Here is a 9,116-nt window from a genome sequence, read left to right as displayed (position 1 = left end):
ATTGTTCTCTCTTTATCTCTGTGCTTACCACTTTGTCTCATGAAAAAGTCATCAGGCCTAACCTTTTTGCTTACACGTGGGCAAGGGTGTCACCAACAATAGACTCTGTTTCTGGGGGTAAAAAGACCTTGCTTTATGTCAAGACACAAATAAATGCGGGAGGGGGACTTGTCCGGCAGTAAATGCCACACTCTAATTGATAAGAAATGAATCTCAATTAGGGTCATTAATCATGAGGAGAGGGAATCTGTGACAGGCTGAGAGCTCCACAGGCTGCCGCCTGCAGACGAGCCAAGCGGCGGAAATTATGAAATTACCTCAAACGTCAAACTGTGGAAGAAAATGCCTCGCAGTCAATGTCAGGCACTGAGACAATACATCCTAGCTGTAGGATCACGCAACGTTACAACAAATCTGCAGGGATTGTCGAGTTCCGCCCATGAGTTGTTTGTTTGTTAATCATCAGGGCCTTTGACGTACAGATATTTGTGCAGCGCTCGGAGAACAATGCGCTACAACTAAAGCGACATTGTGGGCACTAATTTGCATTTAGTTTTCTTTACAGTTTTAACCGCTCAGTGTCCGACCACTACACTGTAAAATCTAATTAGTTAGACTTACTTTAAAAAAAGCATGCACCTATTGCCGCATTCCTGTAAAATTTGCCCTAAAACACCTAAAAAAGGCATACCCAAAATAAATTGCATGCTGTTCTTGAACCATTTGGAGTATATGCATGGTTTGGGTCTCTTTTGAAAGTGGACACTTTGAGGTTTGTTTCTTAACAGTCAGAATCACTGTAAGTCTTACTGGTATTGAGGAATAGAACTTTGAACACACTAAAAAAAAAAAAAAAAATCTTTCTGCCTACATTTTTTTTGTAAACAGATGCCTGCAGATAACTATAGTGTTTATGTAAGGAATAATTGACGACAGGCCGTTGAATTATTAGAAAAATAATGCACACCCGAGGTGGTAATGCGGTCACGACGCGAAGCGGAGTTAAGGAACGGCCTTAAAGTGTGTCCCCAGTTATTAATGCAGTTATTAGAGAGAGAGATGTTGCAATAATGAGACAGAAAAGCATGTGCGTCAATATTATTATTTATTTATTAATTCAATTCCTTTTAATTAATTCGGATTCATTCTTTTTTTTCTATTATTGACAGATGACAGACTAGCCAAATAAATGAAACACAAAGCCCTTTTAACAAGTAGGCCTATCAATAATTATTTATTTGTTATATTATCTGCAATAATAATCCGTGCTGCAGGACTATCCATTTATTTAGCCTATATTCAGTTTAATTTTCTATTGATTATAGATAGGACTATATACTTTATTTATTCAAATTAAACTGCATGTTTGTTTCCATTGATTGTGAAGCTAGACATTGAAAATTCCAGATCAAGCGCATGCGGCTAAATGTTTTTTCTTGTTATGAATTGTATCCTATTTTCCGTTATTACCGTTAACTACGCGAAGTGATATGGAACTGTAATGCGGTCAAGACCTGCCTGGAACTACTTTGAAAATAATGCACACCTTAGAACGTTCGTCAACCAATCAGATTCAAGCATTCAATGGCCCTGTAGTATAAATATATATATATATATACCTCCTCTGGGAAGGTGACGGATGGGGCTCCTCTCTTGATGAGTTGCTGTCATCATGTCCCTCAGTATATGGCTTTCTGATGACTAACTCCCAGTCTTCATCCAGTTCAATGTCAGATGATTGTCTGCGATAAAAAAAAAAAAAAAGAAAGAAATCATTTACAAAACATTTACATCTTTTCTGTATTCTACTATTTTATACATGCTCACACGCATGTAAACAGAAATGCATGCACACAAACAAATACACCAGTGTGTGAGCACACACACATACACACACATACACGCACACAAACCCATGCATGAACACACACACATATAAACCCGTGCATAAACACACACACAGACACAAACATACATTTACACCTGTGCATGAGCGCCTAACACCAAACACAGAAACACTCGTGCAGCAAAAACACAACAGAAGTTAGCAGCTTTCCAAAGATATGTGACATGTTTAGCTGATAATTTCTGAGTTGTTGTATGCCGCGAAGTTATCGCGCAAAAATATGCAGTGTACCGTGGATGGCACATTGAAACACTACCTAGTTAAAAAAAACTAAGTAAAGTAAAATAAATAGAATGCTGTACTGACAGATGCTTAGTTAGTATAGTAGAGTTCTTGTAACTAGAAAGTACTGTAGAGAGTACTTGATCATTTTCTTTAGATTTACTCTTGACCTAGTATAGCTACCATTGTTGTGTTTTGCATTCTGAAGTCTGTGTGACTCGCAAGCATGGCCAATTGCAAGATATTGTCTCAAATATATAGGGCTATATCAAATATATCAACCCAATAACAACTTATTTTGAGGATCCCTTTTGAACATTATGTTGACTATAAGTAATTCTGCATCTACATGTCAACTAACTCTCATTAGAGTATTAGTAGACTGTCTGCATCTGCTAACTCATGATGGTCCTCCAACAGACATTCTACTGACTATAAGTACATTTGCAACTACATGTCATCTTATTCTAACCCTAATCCAGTAAACTAATACTCTCCTAACACTCTAATGAGAGTAAGTTGACATGTTGGTGCAATGTTATTTATAGTCAACAGAATGTGTTACAAAGACCATCAAATAAAGTGAAACCAAAGTTTAACAAATTGTTTATGACATAAGTGTTAGCAATAAAATTGTAAAAGATCATTATTCGATATGAAAAAAATACTAGTTAATGATTTAGTTAGAGGTTAGGTCACCTTTTACTTCCCTTCTTTTGGAAACAAAATAACTGTGATTTCTTGTTGCATTGCTGCATCAATAAGAAGAGAATTACAATAATATAAATGAAGTTCCAAGTGCCCAACCAAAGGGAACACTGATCACCATAATGGTGAGTCCAAACAAAAACATTTTAGGAAAATCAACATCAATTTATGAAGTCAGCTTATGTGATGTTGTATTGACAATTCAACATTCAAGACGACTTTGGTAAACGAGTGAATGCAACTAGAAAGATAACTGCAGAAGTGGAAGAAATTAGTGAAAAGTCTATTAAGAATTGATCCGCCTCAAAAACTATTTTTTTTTTTTTCAATTAAGACATTAAATAAAGTTAACTAAAAAGTGTTAGTCAGAACAACTCTAGGATTTTACAGTGTAGTATAAGGACTAACATTGTGGATGTGTTTTTTTTATAAACCAGGCCAGATAGTAAGAGAACTGCACAGTATTCTCCCATCACAGAGTACTATAACAACATAGTAAGTTGGCTGTGTGTGACATTCCCAGTTGTATCTCCATGAACTGCATCCTCTGGAATCAATCATCCTCTTCTCAATCATATCCTAGCTCATCATAATCCACACCACAGACATTATAAGTGTCTGCATCTGCACAATTCTGCTGAAGGCTGCAAATTTACACAGAATAGACCTTTATCACAAGGCTTTAGTAGAAAAAAAATAAAAATATTGCTTTAGATTTTATCAACAGCAGTGAACATAAGTGATTTGTAATGTATCATTTATCACAAAGAGTTAATCTAAACAGGCCTAGAACCCCTGTTTCCAATGATTTCCCAGAGTTGACCATAAGAGAAATGGCTTTGTGTCATTCAGCTGGATGAAGGCATGTATTTTCCAGTATCAGGGGGAAACATGCATGTAAGCAGCAATTCACTGTGTCTGGCTGGTTTTTTTTTTTTTTTTTTTTTTTTCTGCCATTTGTTTTTTGTTTTGTTTTTTTGACAGAAATGCAACATTACAATACAAACAATAATGCATGCAACATCATAAACAACATTGAAACAAGACATGGGCATAAATATTGGTACACTCACTGAGGAAAGATTGTACAGAGTAAGCCATAATAATGTTAGCATTGATCTCATGTCCTTTGTATTCCTTCATGCAATGTTACATTGACCAAATTAAATCCTTCTTCTTTCAAAAGATTCTGACAATTCAGAAACCACTGGTTTAAGTGGAACGATTGGGCAAATTTATATTACAAATTCAAGATAAATTACGAATTTTTAGGTCTGTATTGATATGAACTGATTTTTTTTTTTTTTTTTTTATCAAATAAAGGTTAAAGTGTTTAAAAATTGAGTAAAGACACAAACTGTCTTTAACTGAATTCCATTGGGTCTGGTGACTGAACATCACCACTAATACTTCACCATGCCTCTATGTCCCTCACCCATAACCAGATTCTTCAAAGTCCTATACAGTAGGTATTTGTTTGCCACTTTTCACAACATAATCATTCCAACTTCCAAAGCAGTTTCAAGAAACGTTAACTTTAAGGGCCAGATTTACTAACAGCTTGCGGCAGTACAAACCCTCTTTTGGTGTTAAAAACTATACTGTCAGTATTTACTAAAGACACGCAGTGAAAAACTAGCGCTGAAAAGGCACAGATACGGTTATTTTTGCGGCTGAGTTTCCCTTTCAGATGCAAAATTTATGGGAGGAGAGTATTTAAATGAATCAAGCAATGTGATTTACTACGGTGTGCACTAGTCAATTTACTGGTATTTGTGCCATATATGCCCCCCCAAAAAACATGTCTTAAACTAGATGCTAATTTGCGCTGCTCTTGGTAGATTGTGTTGGTCATTGCGTCCGTGTTCATCGTCAGTAGATCACGCGCAGAACTTTCCACTCCCATCTGCGTTTTTTTTAAACTGCGCTATTACGCTAATTTGCCATATATATTAAATCTGGCCCCTGATATAGGTTGTTTGCATATGACGTCACGTCACTGCGTTGCCATGGCGCGAAATGCAGATGGAGGGCAGGAAGTAATGTGCTACATTTAGGAAGCACTATAACAAACTCAAAATGCCTATGTTTTGCGTCGTTTATGGTTGCTCAAATCGATCAAACCGAGAAACCACGAGGAGTTTTTATCGTGTACCAATAGTTGTTGTTCATAAGGGGGAAAAATGCAAAAATTGACCGAAAAACGGTGGAAAAAAATGGCTTGCAAACCTAAGCCTGCGGTCGGGAGGAGCCGAATCGGAAATGCCCGTGTGTGCAGTGATCACATGGGCGTCAGTTTGGTTTGAAATGTGCTGGGTACAATGACGCTTTATTTATTTTTTTCTCTTTCGCGCAGGTCATGTTTTGAAAGACTATGTCCTGTAGCTTACTAATGTGAATAAATAAAAATGCATACAAAAATGTGATGTCCGACTCGTTTTATGAAGAAGAAAGCCTTAAGTTTTTTAAAAAGCATTAGACATATAACCCACTATTCTGCTTCATAAGTAGGGCCACCATGTTGACAATATGACATGACGTGGTTTAATGTTATAATGATTACCAAATTTCTCTCTCATATTGCTCCTCATAACCATTGAAAACGGTCCAAAAATCGAACCAAATGTCATATTATTATGGACGTTATCTGACATTATCTGGCGTTTCTGCTTCATATTTTCAGCAGGGCAGCGGAGCGGCTGTGGGTTGACTCCTCACGGTTCTCATGGGCTTTATAAGTCCTGAAAAAGCTTTATGGTTTAATGTAGCCTACCTAAACAACGATCACCAAATTTCTCTCTCATATTGCTCCTCATAACCACTGAAAACTGCTAAAAAAAAAATCGAACCCAAAGTCCAATTATTATGGACGTTAAGTTAAAAGTGGTGGGTACAAAATGACTCGTGACGAAATCTGGTGGGTACGCGTCCCCACCGAAATCGAAGCCTTTGAGTATTCACTTCGTCAAAGGTGAGTTAATACAACTTATGGGGCTATGTTTGTGTAACGTACCAGTTTCCGAACTTTGTAAAGTCAAAGTAATTGTTTCTTCTTTTCTTTGAGTTTGTAAGTTACCCCTGTAACTGAAGACAAACATAACGTTACAGGCAAATCTTTCAATTCAGTTGAAAAATCGCTCCTCTTCATAACGTAAGGATCATGTCCGACATATGTTTACATTTTTTGTTATATCTTTCTCTTGTAATAGCGTCTAAAAGTAGTACGTTCGGACTTTCCTCCATCTCGTCCATTCCGCTCTTCACTTCCTGCCCTCCATCTGAATTTCGCGCGTCATCACAATCACGTGACTGCAAACCACCTATTCCCCCAATCTGATTCTTCACGCTCTCATTGAGCAGTTAAATCTGTACCAAAGTGTCTTGACTGATTCATAATTTCACCGCTCATTACGATGATGAGTCAAACAGGACTCCTGGGACACCCTATTAGTGTGTTCACACGGGAGACTCTCGTGGCTGGTGAAGCCATGGCCTCCAAACACACCTCAGCCAAGATGCTAAATAATTCATTGACGTCAGCTGAAATCTAATCAGGAGCTTGCAAATAACAAACCTGCGCAGGGAAGCTAATCAATGAGGTTGCATGCGTATTGATGTCTATTGTGTGTGCAACTACCAGACATAGACATTACTGACTGCTCCTGCGTGTGTGTAAGTGGGTGGGATTTGATGCATAATGTGGGAGTACAGTTAGTGTGATGTCAGTGCTATCGCAGTGTGGTCGTAAGGTTTGACTGAGTGTATATTAGACTACACAGTAGCTGTTTTCTCGCTTGGTATCATCCTAATTAAAGAAAACTGCTTTGAAAGACACCACAGGCGGCCATGCTACACTGCAATTAGCCTAGCCTCACGCAGCCTGCTATTGTACGATTGCGGTTAATTTTGTTTTTTAAAGAACTTTTTTTTCCCACTGAATTCTCCTCTAGGCAACACAATTACATTAAGCCTCACATTCACAGAGCCACCTCTCAGTCATTATCCCATCATAGGAGCATTTCTGAGTCTCAGGCTGTGAGGAGGTCTCTGGTCTCCAATTCTCCCTGTCACCAGAACTGACTTTTGCTGAATCAAATTGAATTGGTTGAATACTGAATTTCTGAAAATGCCATCTGTGGGAATTTACAGCCTGCACACCAAGTGTTGCTCTACGATTTGAGTTTTGCGTATGAAATATATAACAAAAATCCCATTTATTTTCCCTTTAGAAGAATTGTGATGCAATAACGTAGAAACATTAACAAGATAGATTGTTAAGAAAAAATAGATGCGTCTGAAGAATAAAGTGTTGTATAGCCTATGCGAAATGAACTTTTGCTTGAAAACACAGTTTGTAATATTTTGATTAATGGCTTAGAACTCTTATTGAAAAAGGTTTTGAAATGAAGAAAATAAATGTGAAAAAAAAAACAGCAAAACATCACTGAAAAAGCAGGTGGTCACTGTTGCGCTATAGTCTTGTCAACTTAAATCACCAAATCTAATTGAAAATAGATGACCTTTGGTCTCGCTACAAATGGTTGTCAGTGTGAACGCCTCTTTATAGGCTGTCTATTATTGTTGCACAATTGTTTTGTTTGCTGCTGTGTCTTTCAGTTTTGGGGTAATGGAAAATGTAGCATGGTGTATGCAAATGAGATGGCTAAAGTGTTTTAAATTCTTCCTCCTGCTTTGCGTCGACTGAATGCTCATTTGGAATTTGACATCATTATCGTTCCAGCGTGCCCTGTATTTGTGGCCGATTCTACCGGCTCCAATTAGGCTGAAGTCTCATTACTTTCATTTAGTAAGGTATTAATTCAGAATTCTCTCTCCCAACTCTCATTAGTTCTGGCACGATCTATCAGAGAGTATAATTACAGTTGCCTGTTTGGAATAGAAAAGGGGAATATAAGAAAGAAACCTGCCCATATGGCATGGCAATATTCATAGACTGATATATAGGCCTAAATGTGATTTCTGTTACTTTATAGTTCATTTCGGTTGTTTTATTTCCTTGGTTGATATGTATGTGAAATTGGCAGTTTTACATCTGGGTTAAAGGTGGAGGGGGAGTTGTTTAAGGGTTTGGTTTATTGTAGCCACATATGTCTGGCCCATTTCATCAGACCTTGAGAAACGCTGCAGGTCATCAGACATCCAGCAGCCTTACTGATGTCACACGCAGATAGATGTACACTGGTTTATGGCCCTTCAGGCTGTACAAGCTATTGTCAAAGCCATCTTTCTGATATGTTTCTCTGTCTCTCTCTGAGGATTAAATTTTTTTTTTTTTTTTTTTTTTAACTATGCAATTAACTCTTTCCCCGCCAGCGTTTTTTGTTTGTTTGTTTTTTTTAAGTTGCCAGCCACAACCAGCATTTCTGTTCATTTTCACAAAATTTTTATGGCCTCCAGAATATTTTTTTGTATGAATTTCTGAACATGCAATATATCAAAAGAAAGAACAGAGCCTCTGCTTTTTGCAAAAAAAAAAAAAAAAAAAATTATTCTAGCTTAATGCATTTTTTGATCGACACATGAATGAGGGTAAGTTTCATTTAAAAAAGCAACAAAAAAAACAACAACATATTTTTGTCAAAAACTACATCCAGATCAGATTCAGATTGATAATCAAACCATAGATGGAGTAGATTGAGTCCTGGGTCTACATTTCATTCAGTTACATTAGGCAGATCTATGCTGGTTTCATTCATGATGTAGCCTATATGCTGATGTTGATGTTCGCGGGGGGACACACTTGACAACTGTAAGGCCGATTATGAATGTAACTTGATACTTACGGCTGATCATGGCCAAACGTGTCGAGTCAAAGACCGTTGCGTTCAGTCTGTATTCACAGTCAGTGTTTAATATCTGAGTTGGAATGGAAAAATGTCAATGGAAACAGTCTGTAAGTGTGTTCAGTATTGGGAATGTAAGTCTTTCAGAAGTTGTGTCATAGCGCCCCCTATCATAACAGTTAAAATCAGGAAATTTCTGTCAATGGCGGAGAAAGAGAAAAGTTCCTTATACATACAATCATTTATTTGTCCATTTTGATTTCATGGTGTCTTTAATTTTGTCATTTCATCTGAATATCAACGTTTTTGAGATTGAGGGTACGTTTACATGGCAACGATGAACTAAAAACGGAAACGTTTTTCCTTTGAATTTTTAGTGTTACAATGTTATCAAAGCGATCCTTGTAAACACAGATCCAAAGCTGTATTATGCAGCCAGTAGGTGGCGATGTCACTTTGTAAAGAAACGCTACGCA

Source organism: Scardinius erythrophthalmus (assembly GCF_964197995.2).
Source record: "Scardinius erythrophthalmus genome assembly, chromosome: 8".
Lineage (NCBI taxonomy): Eukaryota > Metazoa > Chordata > Actinopteri > Cypriniformes > Leuciscidae > Scardinius > Scardinius erythrophthalmus.
The sequence above is the reverse complement of the archived record's forward strand: the minus strand, read 5'-3'. Positions refer to the sequence as shown.